The 18,158-nt window shown below is 41.6% G+C and overlaps 1 long non-coding RNA gene across 1 annotated transcript; it reads left to right on the forward strand.

Annotated features, from left to right (window-relative positions):
- Positions 1–5,300: 5,300 nt before the first annotated feature.
- LOC127533576 (uncharacterized) lies at positions 5,301–6,701 on the forward strand. Its single transcript, XR_007941335.1, has 3 exons — positions 5,301–5,398; positions 6,127–6,235; positions 6,396–6,701. It is a non-coding gene; the product is annotated as an uncharacterized LOC127533576 (long non-coding RNA).
- Positions 6,702–18,158: the final 11,457 nt, after the last annotated feature.

The raw sequence follows: 18,158 nt of genomic DNA on the forward strand, positions 1-18,158 counted from the left end.
GAACAAAACATAATGTTCCAAAGGTGTTCTGTTGGATTCAGGTCAGGTGAGCGTGGGGGCCAGCTAATGGTATCAGTTCCTTCATCCTCCAGGAACTGCATGAGTTCTCTTACCACATAAGACTGGGCATTGTCGTGCACCAGAAGGAATCCAGGACCACTGCACCAATGTAGGGTCTGACAATGGGTCAAAGGATTTCATCCTGATACCTAAAGGCAGTCAGAATGCCATTGTCCAGCCTGTAGAGGTCTGTGTGTCCCTCCATGGATATGCCTCCCCACACCATCACTGACCCACCACCAAACCGGTCATGCTGAACAATGTTACAGGCAGCATAACGTTCTCCACGGCTTCTCCAGACCCTTTCATGTCTGTCACATGTGCTCAGGGTGAACCTGCTCTCATCTGTGAAAAGCACAGGGCTCCAGTGGTGGACCTGCAGATTCCTGTGTTCTGCAGATTCCTGTGTTCTATGGCAAATGCCAGCCGAGCTCCACGGTGCCGGTCAGCGAGCACAGCGGGGACTAGAGGACGCTGGGCCCTCAGACCACTCTCATTACATCTCTTTCTGATTGTTTGGTCAGAGACATTCACACCAGTGGTCTGCTGGAGCTCATTTTGTAGAGCTATTGCAGTGCTCATCCTGGTCCTCCGTGCACAAAGGAGCAGATAGCTGTCCTGCTGATGGGTTGAGGACCTTCTACAGTCCTGTCCAGCTCTCCCAGACTAACTGCCTGTCTCCTGGAATCTCCTCCATGGTGTTGAGAATGTGCTGGGAGACACAGCAAACCTTCTGGTAATGTGTCAAGTAAGATGCAGATGTTGAGGTCTCAGAAAGGACTCAGGCTCATTACGACCCTAAGGTAACAAAGGTTTTGAAGCAGACAAATAAAGATCTTAAAAAGAAACATTATAAGTTAACCATATGATTATGCTTGCTGAAATATATACACATTTTTGAAGTGTTGATTTGCTTAAAGTAATGATTCAGATGATTTATTATGTTCAGATTGAGAGGAATGATTTAAGAAGTGATTCTGTGTGAAGTAATCCTTGTTTAGGCTCTGTGTGTGCGTACAGGCCTCATAAGCTTGTGTGTCCAGGCCTTAAGAAAGCAGAAGTGCAGCAAACAACAATCACCATGACTCGGCAGCCACAATGACATTGCAGCCTCCTCAGAAAAAAGGGAAGTTTGGGAAAAACCCAAAAGGGTGGGCTGGAATGTGTGTGTGTTAAACAGAATGTGGACACTGTGTATTTGCTGTAACAACATGACTTCTGTATTACTGTTGTATGTGATGACAAAGTTGATTGCATAAGTTAGACGGTGTCAGAGGGCGTACCTAGCCAGTTTTGTGTGTCTGGAGAGAGTATAAGAATGGGAGAGCAGAGACATTATTGGGGAGTTGTTCGCCGGAGCCGCCAGAAGAGCAGCAAAGGGAACTTGGCCGGAGTTCTGAAGAATCTTCACCTTCCTCTTTTGCCCGAGAGACGGGAAGACGACGCGGGACTTAGGCTCCAGAGATCACTGAGGACATCGTTGGAAGCAAAGTCTTTTTCTGACTTTGTTCAACAAGCGAAGACCACACTCTGCCAAACGGAGAGTCCTAAGAGGTTCTGCAGTTATCCAGAAGAAACCAATAGAGGGAAGAACCGACTACACCTGAAGAGGCAAAGGAGGCAACAGCACCGGGCTGTTCCCCTCCCCGGGGCTGGGAGACTAGTGACCCACTACAGCCTGAACAGACGAGGGTTTTCCATCACCACCATACCACAGAGAAGACAGCTGGGGCGTAAGCACTAACGTTCCAGCCAATTCCAGAGATAACTGCCAGACCACGATTGGCTTACAGGACTCCTCCGCTCCCCCCTGCCAAGGGATAAGATCCTTTTGTTCACAAAGAAGACATCGTACCGAGTCCTCCGGACAACTGAGGACTCCTCCCAGACGCAAGACAAGACCGAGTGATACGGTAGTGGCCATGCTGTTCGCTCTCTCTCCTAAATTTAATAATTAGAGAAGATTGTCAGGTACGCTCAATTTATTTACTTTAGTCTCATTTTTAATCAGAAATAATTAATTGTTTTAATCATGAATTGATGCTGTGCTCTTGCTAAAATTTGCTTAATAAAAAGCTGTATTGCATTTAAAGAGAAGCCTAATGAAATTATTATAAATCACTGAAAATCTGCATAGTGGTAAAAAGTTAAGTTGATTGTGTGCATTCAAACCAATGGTTCTTAAAGGTTACTTAGTCCAAAGTGAGAGTGTTTAAACATTACCCCTGAGGTTAGTTCTTTCCAAACCTCTAAAACGAACCCAGGAATAGCACCAAGTGCAGGCAAGTCCTTATGAGAGAAGCTGACCGATAACGAATGTGAATGATAGATCAATTCTACTACTTAGAAAAGCTGCTTGGTGGGATAGCATTTATCAGATAAGAGGGGTGAGACATTCGGATGCAAGGCAGTTAGAACCTGGGCGAGTGTCTCTCGATTCCAGCTTAATTTATTCTGCTGAAACCTGTTAGGTGGAATACTAATAGGCAGATAGAATCTAACCCTTTAAACGGAGAGCTGGACCAAATTTAACCTGAGGCAAGGGTTAAAAAAGGCTAGACTGGCGAACAAATGGCACACATTGATGTTTCATCCTGGAGGAGTTGGACTGTCTGTGGAACCTCTGTAGGGTCCAGGTAACACCTCATGCTACCAGAAGTGACTCTGACCCTAGCCAAATGCAAAACTAGTGAGAAACAGTCAGAAAACATTAGGAAGAAAAAACATCAGTGTCCTTCACCTGTAAACTCATTCCTGTTTTGGGGGGTGTCTCATTGTTACCCCTCTAGTGCATCTGTTGTTAATTTTATGAACACCAAAGCAGCTGAAACTGACTAAAAAGCCCCTCAGTTACTTATTGACCAGATCAGTATTCCACATGTTTCACTGATTTGATGCAATACTTAGATTAAAAAGTGTTCCTTTAATTTCTTTGAGCAGTGTATTAGACTCCAGCACCCCCCATGACCCAAGTGAGGATAAAGCGGTGTATAGAGAATGGATGGATGGATGGATGGATGCTTCACATATTTCTGGAAACATCTTCAGTTTCTTCCAGCTGAAGTTGTTTTCTCTGCGTCTTCTAAAACTGAATGCCTGGGGCAGGGTTCCTGTTTGCACTGAGGGAAGGACGGAAGACAGAATAGTGCCAAATGAGTGAGTGGAAGCGGCAGCTTAAATGAATGCTAACCAGCCTCCAGTTCAACAGAAGTAGCCCAGAGACCTGCAGCCACCAAACGGAGCCACAAGCCGAGAACAGGTGACCAGTTTGGCGACGCAAACTTGGTTCTGTTAAGAACGCCTGGCTTTTTGGCTCTCTGACGTGCTCTTGCACTCCCTCGTAGTCCAAAAATAACAGAAACAACACCAGTAGAGTCTATTCAAAAAGGGTCACTGTCCAAACTCACAATTATGAATGAATTCATCAATTTATTTACCTTCTGGAGGTCATCAAGCTTAACAAAGAGCAAAGTCTTTCCAACAAACAGTCTGTCATGCCACGTCACGATAAACCACGGTCAAAAGCTATTTACCTCTTGATTTGTGCCACACCTGTGGCAATTAGTGTGGCCTTTAAAGTCCTGCCTTTGAGGTGATGTGGAATAATGTGGAGGATATTTAGATGAGATTATCTTTGACTGTCTCCCTGAGGACAACTTCGTTTTGGAGAGAAGAAGAATATAATCCAGACATCATTTGTGTCTCTTTGTGGTTGTTTAGGGTCTCTTAAGTTTGTTTTGCATTTTGTTTTGATCATTTGTTGTCTGATTTTAGTTGTTTGGTGTCTCTTAGTGGCTTTTTAGTTTCTTTCATTTTGTGTCTCTGCTGTTTTTTGTTCTCTTTCAGGCCATTTTGAGTCTTTGTGGTCATTTTGTGTCTCTTTGTGGTGGTTTTTCACAACTTTTCCATTGAAATCAACACTTAAAAACCTCATAATCACATAAAGTTTGTTGAGTCAACAGTGAAGTGTTTGACTGAATAAATGATGGAGCTGCAGCGTCCTCTGCTGGACACAAACTGAAATTATTTATTGTGGTTTCTCAAGAATGGTTTTTCTTTTAATAATAAAGTGACAATAAAACCAGTAGAGGTCACAGACTGTTACAATCATTTTGTTTTGTCAGCATGAAAATATGATGTAAAGTCTGATAATCCTGTATTAATACTGATCAAAGTCTAATAATCCATGAAAATACACACTCTTGATTGTATTTGAAGCCTCATGTTTGTATTTATCTCCAACTGAACTGAAATTCTAGTCTGAAAGCAGCTGATGTGATTTGCATTTTGCAGGAGCAGCAGAGCAGCTTCTGTCTCATCAGTCTGTGAGTTCTGACTTCTTCTGTTTAGACTGTTTAGTCTGAGTGCAGAATCAGGACATGATGTAGATCTGCAAATGCACTTCAGGAAACATTTGATACAAGATTAAACATTAAACAAACAAATATATATACACACACATATATATATATATATACACACACATATGTGTATATATATACATATATACACACATATATATATACACACACATATATATACACGTATATACATATAACACACACACACACACACACACACACACACACACACACACACACACACACACACACACACACATGTTTGTACTTCTATCTTAGTGAGGACATCCATAGGCGTAATGCATTTCCTAGAGCCTTACCCTAACCTTAACCATCACAACTGATTGCCTAAACTTAATCCTTACCCTAACCCTAACCAAACCTCAATTCATACCTGTTCTCTAAAAACAAGTCTTCACCCTCAAACATGGCTGTTTCAAAGTGAGGACCGGCCAAAATGTCCTCACTTTGTAAAAATGTCCTCACTTTGATAGTTAAATGCAGAAAATGGTACTCACCATGTAGCAAGTACAAGAACACACACACACACACACACACACACACACACACACACACACACTCTAGGAAATTATATATTGAATGGAAGTTGATATATATTGAATGAAAGTCGATTTATATATATATATATATATATATATAATGTTCAGATTTTCATTCCATATATTCGTACTTTCATTCAATATATTCCGATTTTCATTCAATATATATCGACTTTCATTCAATATATTCAGATTTTCATTATATATATATTCGTACTTTCATTCAATATATATCAAATCTTTTTTTCCTACCGAGCCCCGGAAGGGACATGTCCGTATGGCGAAGCGACAATGAAGGACACTCACCCGGACGAGAATTTGATTGAGTTTTATTTTGAAATCGGCCTGAAACACACAGACATTCAAGCAGTGCGATGCACTATGAGTCTGCAATGCAGACCAGCGATCCTGATAATGGTAAGTTTTATTTCTCCAACATCCTGCTGTTATCCTACTATGAATACGCTAGCTACAACAGTCCCACATCAGTATTATGAACGTTCCGCCAGCTAACGCGGTCCGGACACCGGATCAGTGATTAGAGGTTGGCGTTGAACTATTGTTTGCCAGCCAGTTAGCCGCTGGTAAGCTAACAAGCTATGAAACAACTCCTTGTAAAACCGGAGGAAAGCAGCAGCAATATTTCAGTCCAAGACCTGTATTCAGAACCTTCCACGCTGTTACACAATGACCCATTAATCATATTACTGAACTATATGGTTATCATTGAAATTTCCCTTGAAGAACCAGTGAACTCTTTGCAAACACATTTTAATTTATGTGTTGATTATGTTTTGTATCAGTAATACAAGTCTAAAAAACTGATTCAAATGATCAAGTTAACACAATGAAGTAAAGAGTACTGGTAATCTGCAGCTATTTTCATAATGTCAAGGTAAAATTCTGATGTGTGATTTTCTAGCTTTGCAGATGTGGAAATCCAATGCACTGATTTCTTATACACAGATGCTTTTGGTGTTTTTTGTTGTAAAATAAAACAAGGCATTTATCACTGTTGGAAATTATTACAGGTATTATTTGTAACACTTTCTAACATTGTATGGACAAAGCAATAAATCAGTTAATGGATAAAATCATTTGTATTACAGATGCTATCAACAGCACGTCTTGTTCATTTTATTTAGTTGTTGGCCTTGGATGATGAGGTCCAGTTACCAGGAGCACTAGTCTGCAGCTTACTGGTTCCGTCCTGCAGCTCCTCCACGCCGTCCTCCTCTCTACAGACCAAATCAAGTAAGATCTGTTTAGACTATGCAGACATCAACATGATCAGTATGTTATCTTTTGACCCATCCTAAAAATCACAAAATAGAACATTTACTTTAAGTTAACTGTGTTTATGAAAATAGAAAATAATTACTGACAACTAGTACTTTTTGGTGCTTTTATGCAGGAAAAGGGAACCAGGAAGCTGCTGTGGATCCTCTGCAGTATCTGGAGAGGTCAGAGGAACGGTTCTTGGAACAGATCGGACGACACCAAGACGTGACCTCTGCCATGCTCCAGAACATCCAGAAGATGAATGAAAACCTTGGTTGCACTGATGGGACCCATGGTGTCGGTGCTGGAGCAACTGTCCCAGAATTAAACTGCATTGTTGACTATTGGCTTTTCTAGAAAATAAATCTTTTTTAGTACTTCACCTGTTTTGTATTTTACTCATGCACTTTGGGTGAATAAACAGAAATTTGTGATGAGAGATGCAAATTTTGTCTATAATCTACAGAGACTTTATTCAGTGTTCAGTGCACACTTTTGTTACACACATTTTGACAGATAAGCAGTTGTGCTTTTCAAGCAGATTTTAGTCAGAAACATCAGCAGCATATGTTTTTTTTAACTGTTACACCAAGCTAGGTAGATAAACTGCACTACTGCAGCAGATATATTATTGAAATGTGCTTCTATTATGTGTCTACATACACTGCTCACAAATAGTTATTCAACTTTTGGGTGAAATTGATGGAAAATATAAAAAGTGCATGCTGTAGTGATATATCATAAAAGTAGGGTATTTATCTAGAAACATGCAATAGTGATTTCCTCATCTCAAAAAAAATTATTGAATCAAAAGCTAACAACAGTGGAGGGTATGTCACAATAAAAAAGTCTCAGTTTGGACAGAACAGCAGCCTTCAGCTGAAATCCAGTACAATTGTGTCCCACCAGTGGCGTGATCATGGATGTGTCCAGGCAGCAGCTGACCTCTGCCTCGTAATTAGCCTTAAGACCAGCTATAAAGATAAACATAGATATTATCATTATCATCAACATATGGTGCATGTGTTTAACCTTTAAGCTATGTAGGGATGCAAATGTAGTCGAAGCTAAGTAGCTAAGCTAATGCTAACACGTTCAGTGTTCAGAATCAAAACATCTCTAAAAATTACCTGTTTTCTCAAACGTAGTCGCCGTTCCCTGTGACAACCATGAAGACAGATAATCACAGAAGAGCTCATCTGAAGAGCAAATGTCCAATAAGGTTCCTGTTTTTGTTTGCCATGTCCTTCCAGGGCTCAGTAGGAAAAAGTCTGAATATATGGAATGAAACTTTGAATAGATGGAATGAAAATCTGAACATTCTATATTCCGACTTTCATTCAATATATATATATATATATATATATATATATATATATATATATATATATATATATATATATATATATATATATATATGTGTGTGTGTGTGTATATATGTAGATATGTACGGCCAGAGCAGCCACCATGAACCCCAACAGTTCATGGTGGCTGCTCTGATGGTCACGTGTCCTGTTCCTGAGCAGTTTCAGAGCGTCCACAGTTGCCAAATAGCCACTTCTATGGTTTCCAACTTGCATTGACACGCAGCGCCCCCTGGGGACACCCCCACATCAACCCAACGCAGGAGTGTAGTCTGGAGAGCAAAGTGCAGTTGATTTCATGAATTTCTTTAATTTGTTTGTAATTACTTTATCGCAAAACTCACTCCAAGTCGTTCTTTTATAATTAAAACTTTATTGAACATTTGAGCAAGCAATGTCGCACCAGAATCTATAAACCTCCAGGTCTGTTCTACATTTTTATGAGGTTTAAGAAAGAAAGAAAATAATAACAAAATTAAAGCAAAAATAAATGTATGTGAATTCGTTTCTCCATCAACAAGCACCATAATTCATTAATTTCTTCAAAGTTAATTAATCATTGTGTATTTTATAATATTCATCTTAAGCCCTTACCTTAGTGCCAGTGTATTTCAAATAGTCTCCCCACTTTATGAAGTATTTCTCAGTCCTGTTATTGCAACTAAACGATATTTTTTCAGATGATGCCTACTTTTCCAGTTCTGTGTAACATTCCTGAAAAGATGGTTCACCTGAGTTCCTCTAGTTTCTCATTATAATTTGTTTTCCAACCATTATACTTGTCTGAATGAAGTCAACTGCTCATAGTGAGACATCAACTGTGGATCACTGAGAACATATAATCTCGGACAAAAGTCAAAATCAGCCTGCGTTACATTTGTAAGACATTCATGAACCCTCAACCAGTAATTCTGAATCATGTGACATAACTCCAAGTCATTGTTAATTGCAGACAAATTCCACAAATTCCCCTCCCCACAATACCATCATAACAGTCAGTATAGGGCTAAGAAGATGATGTGTCCTATATTTTCAGGAACTACCACATTTTGTTTAGTGCAACAACTTACTGATGACAAATGCTTTATTCTTATTTGTCTATCACAATTACTTTCAAATCGAATGTTTGGTCTTATGTATGAGGAGAGGAGAGGAAGAATTTGAAGTGACAGCGATGAACATTCATCCATCAACTATTCTGGAAAGTTGCCTCCAGCCCCAAAGATACCAGGACCAGGCTTTGATAGAAAGTCAACAATGCGTTTTGTCTACCATCATCCAAATGAACTTCATGGTCCCACAGGGGAGACATTTACCAGCTCACATCTCAGAGCACTCAGAAAAAAATGAGCTGATGTGTTTGGTGGAAGCTGGACTCGTCTATGATTAAACTACTCCACGCCTCTCTCCTCCCTCTTTACCGTTTGCACCAGTGAGAAGGACTGAGATGGGAAGTTGTGCCCCACTGCGCAGCTCACCAATTTGCAGAATGGCCTCAAAATGCACACTCGGTGAGGTGGACCTGATTTGTGCTGGATTTGCGCCTTGCCGCCAGCGAGTCACGAATATAGAGCCCAGTATGTTTAACCTAAGACCACTGTTATACCAGTATTTCATGCCTTTATTGAACATTAACCATTAAACATTCAAAGTACTGGCAGAGAAAGTCAGACAGTATAAGACAATAGTGGACAAAATAAGAACTGAACAGAACTGCCTCAGTTCTGCAATATTTTTATGACGTCATGGGTGAATTGCTCTCTTCATGTCATTAGATGGATTTGCTTCCAACTGACAGCCTTGGCCATATTCTTATAGAGTATAGTGCTTACTTTGGCATAATATTAGAAATTAATCACCACCTACCCCTGTAGATCAGACAATCTGATATAACATAACAGACATAATATTTACTATAGCTGCAGATTAATTGTAATTTAAAACAAGCTATGGATTTTTTTTTGAAAAACATCAATACAGTATTGTAGAATGTTTATATTATTCTTCAGGGGCTTTTTTGCTTGGTGTCCTGATATGTTTATTGTGTACTTCACTGACACTGTACAGCAGTACTATGGCTATTAAACATGGTGGCAAAGTGTGAACTTCTTGTTTTTTCTTTTTAAAGGGCCAACGCCAAGAGAAGACAAGCCAGATGAGTGATTTTTCCCTTTTAATTGGTCCAGTCTTCTACCGTTTCATGTTATTACTGTTTATTACTGTTTCATGTTTGTGCTTTTATAGCTCATATTTTTTTCAGTCCACTTCACTGACTTTGTTTGAACTGTTTTACTTTGTTAGAATAAAAATAAATAAAAATTGTTGTCCTCTACTGTCACCAGTTGTTTCTTGAGTTTGATAATTTCTTCAGTAGGTTTCTTCGTCATTGATGCAGCATCTTAGACCCCCTGATGTGTCCCAACAAGATGCAACCACTGACAAGCCGGCATTCACACTCTGTCTGAGGGTAACTTAATGGCATATAGCCACAAATTCATACCAGTTCGGATTTATTCTATTTGTTTATATTTGACATAAAACATTGTAATGGTTTAATTGTGACTCATGAGGTGTGCAGCTTAGACAAGGTCAGAATGTGTTCCAGTTATGGCTGAAACTAAATGCTAACTGTCTTTAATTTGGATGAGTTGGCCAGCTGTTGATCTGTAGCATTATGGCTAGGCAAGTGTTAACACCCAAGTGCCATTATTCAGTGTGGTATGTGGACCAAATTCAAGGTGTGGGCCAGAATACAAATGTACAATGGCCCAAATCAGGTCGAGGTTTTGGTAATTTGGTATGCTTTTGGGTTTACATTTGGCAATGTGATGGCTTCTTTTTGGCCCACTTTGGCTATCAACAGTGGACCGCCCAAGTGCCATCATTCCATACGAAATGTGAGCCGGATGAACGTGGAATGTGGCCCAGAAAGAAGATGTACAGTGGCCCATGTCTGGTTGAGTGCTGGGTCATTTGGTATGCTTCTGGTTTACATCTGGCAATGTGATGGCTTGGTTTTGGCCCACTTGTGGCAAACGAGTGGACCACCCAAGTGCCATCATTCCAAACGGAATGTGGGCCAGATGAACGTGTCAAGTTTGGGCCAGAAGAATTTTGCTATCTGGGATCAGATTTACAAGCTTTTCCGTTGTATGAGGCAGATGTGGAGTACTGGACTGATGGTTCCTGTTATCGAATAGGAGATAAATTGTGTCCTGGTTATGCAGTAGTGAAATTTCAGGGAAATGGATTTGTTGTTGAGAAAGCGGAGGTAATACCACAACCTGCCTCTGCACAGTTGGCTGAACTTGTGGGGCTGACTGAAGCATGTTTGTTGGCAGAAAACAAACGAGTGACTATATACACGGATTCGGCATATGCTCATAATGTGCGTCACTTGTTTGGAGCAGTGTGGAAGAATCGAGGATTCAAAAAGACAGATGGTTCTCCTATACAGCATCATGCTCAGATAATGAAGTTGCTGCATGCAATGATGAGACCAAAGGAGACAGCAATATCTAAGTGTGCAGCACATAAAAGTGATGTTTCAAGGGTCACACAAGGAAACAGAGCGGCTGATGAAGCAGCCAAAGCAGTCACAGGAGCAGACATAATGGGCAGAATTCTTCTAGTTTCTCATGAAGTAGACTTGGAGGATAATATTCCGCTCAGAGATGTGATTTTTGATTCAGGAAACTGCGTCTGCAATGGACAAACAACTTTGGTTGGACCGAGAGGCCATTCAGGATTCTACTGGCCTGTGGAGAAATCATGAGGGGTTGATGGTGGTTCCTCCAGATCTGTTGGGTCTGATTCATGAAGCGCATGGGTTAGCTCATGTTGCAAGGGGGGAAGTTCGGAGGAAGATCACAAAAGAGTATGGTTTTTGGGCACCATACCTGCTTGAGCAGATTGATTATGTTATAGGCAGGTGTACTATTTGCCTGAAACATAATGTTAGGAGGGGAATGACTGTTCCTCCTGGGCACATTCCAACCCCGAAAGTCCCAATGCGTGAGCTGGTTGTGGATTTTGTTGACATAAGACCGGTTGGAGGCAAGAGATGCATGCTAGTTGTGGTTGACAGGTTGTCACGTTGGCCTGAGGCGTGTCCAACCAAGCGAAAGGATGCTCAGTCTGTTGCTAAGTTCTTGTGCCGTGAGGTCATAAGTAGGTGGGGACTTCCAGCTCGAATATCCTCAGACAATGGAAAGGAGTTTGTGGATAAAAAGGTAAGATTAATTCTACAGAAATTAGGAATTAAACGTCTGGGTGCCATTTATCATTCGCAGAGCCAAGGTATTTCTGAGAAAATAAATGGTCTGTTGAAAAAAAATCGCATTGTTAAAATCTGTCAACACAGGTTTGAACTGGGTAGCGGCGCTTCCATTAGCATTAATGGTGTGTCGTTTGAGTGAGCTCCGTGATTTGCGCATGACACCTCATGAGTTGGCTACGGGAAGGAGGATGCCAACACCTTGTCTACGTACAAGTGGAAAGGGTCCAAGTTTGGCACTTTTGGAAGATGAAATGCGAGCATACGTTAAGTACATGGCTGCTTTACATAAGCAAATATCCACGTATGTTTCTGACAGGCAAAAACAGGACGAGGTTCAAGAGAGACTTGATGAGCAAAAGAGGAACGTGGTGCAGCCTGGAGACAAAGTATTCATGAAGGTGTTTAGAAGGAAGTGGTTTAACGAACGTCGTGAGGGGCCATTTGAAGTTGTTCACAGTACTGGAACGGCAGTCCAGGTTAAAGGGTCCCCAACGTGGTATCACTTGTCGCATTGTGTTAAAGCACCAGCGGAAGAGGTGCCACGTTCACAGAGCAGAGAAGATGAGGACCTCCAAGGTCAAACTCCAGACGGAAATGTGGATGTTCATGATGGTTCTGAGCATACTTTTGATGATGCCAGAGATGACTCTTCAGTTAATAGACATGAAAGAAAATTTGAGGATGTTGATTTACAGCACATGCCAGATACAGCAGAGTCCGTCCCTCTGGAGTGTGAGTCAAGGACTCCAGAGGACTGTGTGGTCTCTACAGGAGGGGATCTGTGGACCCACTTGGATCAAGGAGTCCAAGGCCGGTCAGGAGAAAAGTCAGACCAAAACGTTATGAGGACTAGGGTTGAAGTGACCTTGGGAAAGTCAGTTCGGCTTCCATGTCAGTGTCCAAATGCATATCAAGTTCAGTGGGAAGATAATTATGGTAGAGTCGTTGATTTGTCAGATACATCGCCCTTTGGAAAGTTTGTGTTTAGTAATGACCCCAGGAGGTTGAAAATTGAAGGAGATTGTAGCCTTTATCCAAGTATATTTAAGTTAGAGGATCAAGGAGATTATAGATGTTCTTACTATAAATTACAAGAGCATAGTGTGCAGTCACAGTTTAGGGTTAATGTTGTGACTTTAGTGGAGATAAATGGAGGTAGGATTGAAAAATCCCAAGTTTTTTCAAGAGCCACGAAAGGTGACAACTGTGGCATCAACTCTTATGCCAAAAACTGGAACCATGAAACGGATGTCTACTTCTATGGTCCTGAAAGTTGCTGATGTCTTATATTTAAGTACAGCTGTGCCACAAAATATTTCTGTGTTTTTGGCTACTACTATGGTAGGGGACAGTGTGACAAAACCAATGGTGCCCGTTTCCCCTTCTGTGGCACCTAGGATTATCAATAAGGGGTCTTCTATTCATAAAATGATGATAGCATCCACGTTGCGTTTGGAGTCTACACAGATGATGCAGACACCTGCTGCTATATCTATGACATCTACAACATTGAAGGAGTTGGACAATGTGATGCATAGGCCTCTAATACAATTAGAGGATAAAGGGTTTGATGGTGGTGTGCCATTGGAAAGTCGTGAGCCAGTTGTTGAGAACGATGGTGTAGGCTCATTGAGAATGGATCAGGTGAATGTGTCAAATGTAAATGATGATGTTTATGATTGGACGTCCAGAGATGGGACTGAGTCTCTGCGTTCATTGCAGAAGAGGGATGCTCAATGGAAGGCGTATGGGTTTGACTCCTCAGTGATGAAAACTGCAGACCCATGGGCAAGTAAAAATTTGTGGTTTCAGCAGGTGACTCATTCTGTGAGATCAATTGATCAATTAGTAAGTTAAATTGTCCATGTCTGGTGAAAATTCCATCTCAAGGCACATGGCCTTCAATTTTGGAAACCGTACCAAATCTATTGAATGCTCAATGCCAATTGAGTGCATTAACATCGTTTTATCAGCAGGGGGCACCGGCAGCAGCGGTGAAGGCTTCTTGAGGGTCTTTGTTTTCACCACGATCCATTTGTTCTTGGCTGAGGGATTTGCCATATGTGAATCTGTTAGACCAACATGAGAATATACTGACAGCAGTTCCGGATGCATTAGATGTGAAACCTGTGAGAGCATTTGGTTGTTTTTGTTCAAATGATATGCATGAGGGTCCTGGAATGTTTATGGGAATATCCCACTGTAATAAATATAGGATGCATTTGGGTAAGGAGAACCTTGAACATCCTCATGTATTGTTTCCGGTGACTTTCCGTTTACCATATCATCAGAATAAGACTGTGTGGGTGCTTGATCGTTTTTTGCCAGCTAATGTCACTGTAGGAAATCTTCGGGATATTTGGTGGGTTTGTGGTGACAAAGTGCATTTGTTTTTGCCATATGGATGGACAGGGTGTTATATGGCGACATTAAAACTTGCGTATGAGATTTTGGCTGTGAGGGACACCAATATGACTGAGGAGGTCCAGTCTAATGCTGTTTCTGTGAGGAGGAGGAAATAAAGAGTTGGCTCAGTTCCACACCATAGAGTCTTATCATTGGAGGATCAGTTTGGGAGAGAAGTGGGGTATAGGACTCCTTCCATGGTATGGTGTTACATTTTTGACTGATCATATTGATAACATTACTTATACCCTACAGGGTTTTGCGAATGAGACCATAAGAGGTTTTGGATATCTGTCAAATACTCAGAGAAGTCATAGACTGACACTGTTAAAACATGATATGGCCCTTGATTATATTTTGGCCAGACAGGGTGGTTTATGTGTGGCTTTGAATTTAACTGGGGATGCTTGCTATACTTTGATTCCAGATACTTCTGATAATATTACTAGTGTGATAGATGCGTTGTAAGTTATTAGGGATGCATTTGGTCCATCGGAGGATGCTGGATGGTCTGGTAATGCTTGGGTGGAGGGCAAATTATGTCCTGTGGGAGCTGTTCTAGTTCAGATTTTGGTTGCTGTTCTTTTGTCACTGTGTGTGATGTTTTGCTTTTGTACATTGTTGCTGACCTTTGCGAAGGCTATGATATTGAGATGGGTTGGTGTTGTGATGCCGGGTGACAACGTTCAGATGCCGTTGTTGAGTGGGGCTCACTCGAGTGACATTGAGGAGGATGTTATGGCATGTGAGGTGGTAGATGATCATCCCTTTTGACTGTCTATTTTGCTGTATTTCTGCTAGTTTGCCATTTCTTCTTGTGGTTACATATGGGGGGAAATGGTAGTAGTGTTTTTGGATTCTTTTTTGATTTTATCTTTGTATTCCTTTTTGATTTTATCTTTGTATTTTTATCTTTTTATCTTATCTTTTTTGTTCTTTGGTATATTATGAAATTATGCTGTGTTTGATATGTTTGTTACTGCAAGATACTGGTGGGTGCTTTTTATCTTCCCAGGACGCCATCTGGGAGATTGAATAAAAAGTGGCTGTCGGGAGTTCACTGCAGCTAGTGATGGTTCTCTGACACCCGAGGCTTCAACACATGCGCGGTAGCTCATGAAGCAAACGTTTCGAGCCACTGTGCCGAGGCGTGGTTTGGTCATGTGACTCGTGACGTTTGAATCACTTCAGTGACGTTCGAAGCACTGAACTGCTTCGAATCACCTGATTGGTTCGGTTTGTCATGTGAATCACTTGGCGGGATCGAGAGTGTTCCGGGATAGGAGATCCTATTTAGTGTGGTTCATTAGGGTCCGAGCACCGAGGGTGCGAAGGACAGGCGGTGCAAGGGCACCGACTGTCCAAGGCACCAGCGGTGCCAAGGACCCTATTGAAACCCTAGGGTTTATTATTATTATTAGGGTCCGAGCACCGAGGGTGCGAAGGACAGGCGGTGCCAGGGCACCGACTGTCAAAGGCACCAGCGGTGCCAAGGACCCTATTGAAACCCTAGGGTTTATTATTATTATTAGGGTCCGAGCACCGAGGGTGTGAAGGACAGGCGGTGCCAGGGCACCGACTGTCCAAGGCACCAGCGGTGCCAAGGACCCTATTGAAACCCTAGGGTTTATTATTATTATTATTATTTTTTTTTTTTTTTTTTTTCTCCCGTAAAGTAAATTGGCTTTTTGGCGGCCTTATCATACTCCAAAACGCGTGAAATTTGGCATGCACATCAGGACTGGCGAAAAATTTGATATTTTATGGGAATTGCGCATGTGCGTGGCAAAATGGCTCTATAGCGCCACCTGCAAACTTGAAAAAGTAGTCATTAGGCCAACTGCCACAATGTTTCATGTACAGCTACAATATTTGGTGGGCATATGCAGAACATCTGGACACACCAAAAAGTCAATTACAGCCACGCCCTAAACCCAACAGGAAGTCGGCCATCTTCAATTTGCTGTAAATTTTTCAAACTTAATCGCTCCTCGGGAAATGACTTGCCTTTTTGGCGGCCTTATCATGAACCAAAACGCGTGAAATTTGGCGTGCACATCAGGACTGGCGAAAAATTTGATATTTTATGGGAGTTGCGCATATGTGTGAAAAAATGGCTCTATAGCGCCACCTGCAAAATTGAAAAAGTGGTCATTAGGCCAACTTCCACAATGTTTTATTTACAGCTACAATATTTGGTGGGCATATGCACCACATCAGGACACACCAAAAAGTCAATCACAGCCACACCCTAAACCCAACAGGAAGTCGGCCATCTTGAATTTGCTGTACATTTGTCAAAATTTATAGCTCCTAGTGGATAAGTCTGAGAGAACTGAAATTTGGCCAGTACATGCACCAGACCTTTCTGATGAAAAGTTATCAAAAACTCAACCAGAAGCCAAAAGGTGTGGCCATGGCGGAGCCTCAAACAACTGATCCTTCGCCATGAAACAGGAAGTGGTGTCTAATTCTTCTCAACATGCTCCAATCTGCCTGAAACTTTACATGTATGATGACAGTCCTGTCCTGATGTCATCCACATAGGGATATTCATTGACAGTCATAGCGCCACCTTGTGGTTTCAGGAAATAGACATCTTTTACACTTTCATGCCCTATTGTTACCCGGTTGATCATATTCACTTCAAATGCAGTGACAACAGCCTAAACACATTGATGATGCATCCCAGTGAAAATGGTGACTTGTCATCAAAGGGCGTGTCTGTGGCGGCCAAACCAATTTCCATGTTTCGCCATGAAAATTTAACGATTCATATCTCAGCTGAACAACATCCTATCTGCCTCAGACTTCACATGCTGGATACCAGGTCCAGTCTGAACACATCCACACTCATAAATTTTGAAAAAGTCATAGCGCCACCTGTTGGTAATAGTAAGTTTAAGGCCTTATATTTTCAGGTACAATGGCCCCAAACGTGGTGATATCATGCTGGAAATTGGTCAGTCGAGTCTTCACCTCTTGACAATCACACACTGAAGGGTGTGACATTTCATGCAACGCTGTTGCCGTAGCAACCAAATATCGCCATGAAAAACAAAGCCCTTTCTGACAGGTTAGGAATACTCCAATGCTCACAAAAATTACCACACACATCACCATTGACCCAAGGAACAACACTGTATGCATCTCGGCACTGCACATGCTATAGCGCCCCCTACAGTATTTTTAACAAACAGCCCCCCCAGCACGTTTCACCTACATCCATGAAATTTGGGAGGCTTATAGAGCACATCAGGACGCACAAAAAAGCCTCTTGGAGCCATGTCCTAAACCCAACAGGAAGTCGGCCATCTTGGATTAATTGTGAGATTTTTGATGATTTTTCTCATTTTTGAGAGTTAATACCTCCTAGGGGATAATTCCAGGAGACCTGAAATTTTGTCAGTCCACACAGCAGGACTTGGTTTGGAAAAGTTATCAAAAGTTTAACCAGAAGCCAAATGGCGTGGCCATGGCGACCATTAGAGTTTTGATGCTTCGCCATGAAACAACAACTGCTGTATAACTCTCCTCTGCATGCTCCAATCTGCCTCAAACTTTCCATGTGTGATCACAATCCAATCCTGATCACATCTACAGGCCAACAGACACTCTCAGTTGCAGCGCCACCTTTTGGAGGGACAATAAATGCTGTATAACTGGCCTCTACATGATCAAATCAGCCTGAAACTTTTCATGAGTGATCAGAGTCCAGCCCTCATCACATCCACTGTTTGAAATACACTCTGAGTTACAGCGCCACCTGGTGGTGGATGGGCAGGAAATGCTGTATAACTAGTCTGAACATGCTCCAATCTGGCTGAAATTTTACGTGTGATTAAAC

Source organism: Acanthochromis polyacanthus, chromosome 4 (assembly GCF_021347895.1).
Source record: "Acanthochromis polyacanthus isolate Apoly-LR-REF ecotype Palm Island chromosome 4, KAUST_Apoly_ChrSc, whole genome shotgun sequence".
NCBI classification, from domain to species: domain Eukaryota; kingdom Metazoa; phylum Chordata; class Actinopteri; family Pomacentridae; genus Acanthochromis; species Acanthochromis polyacanthus.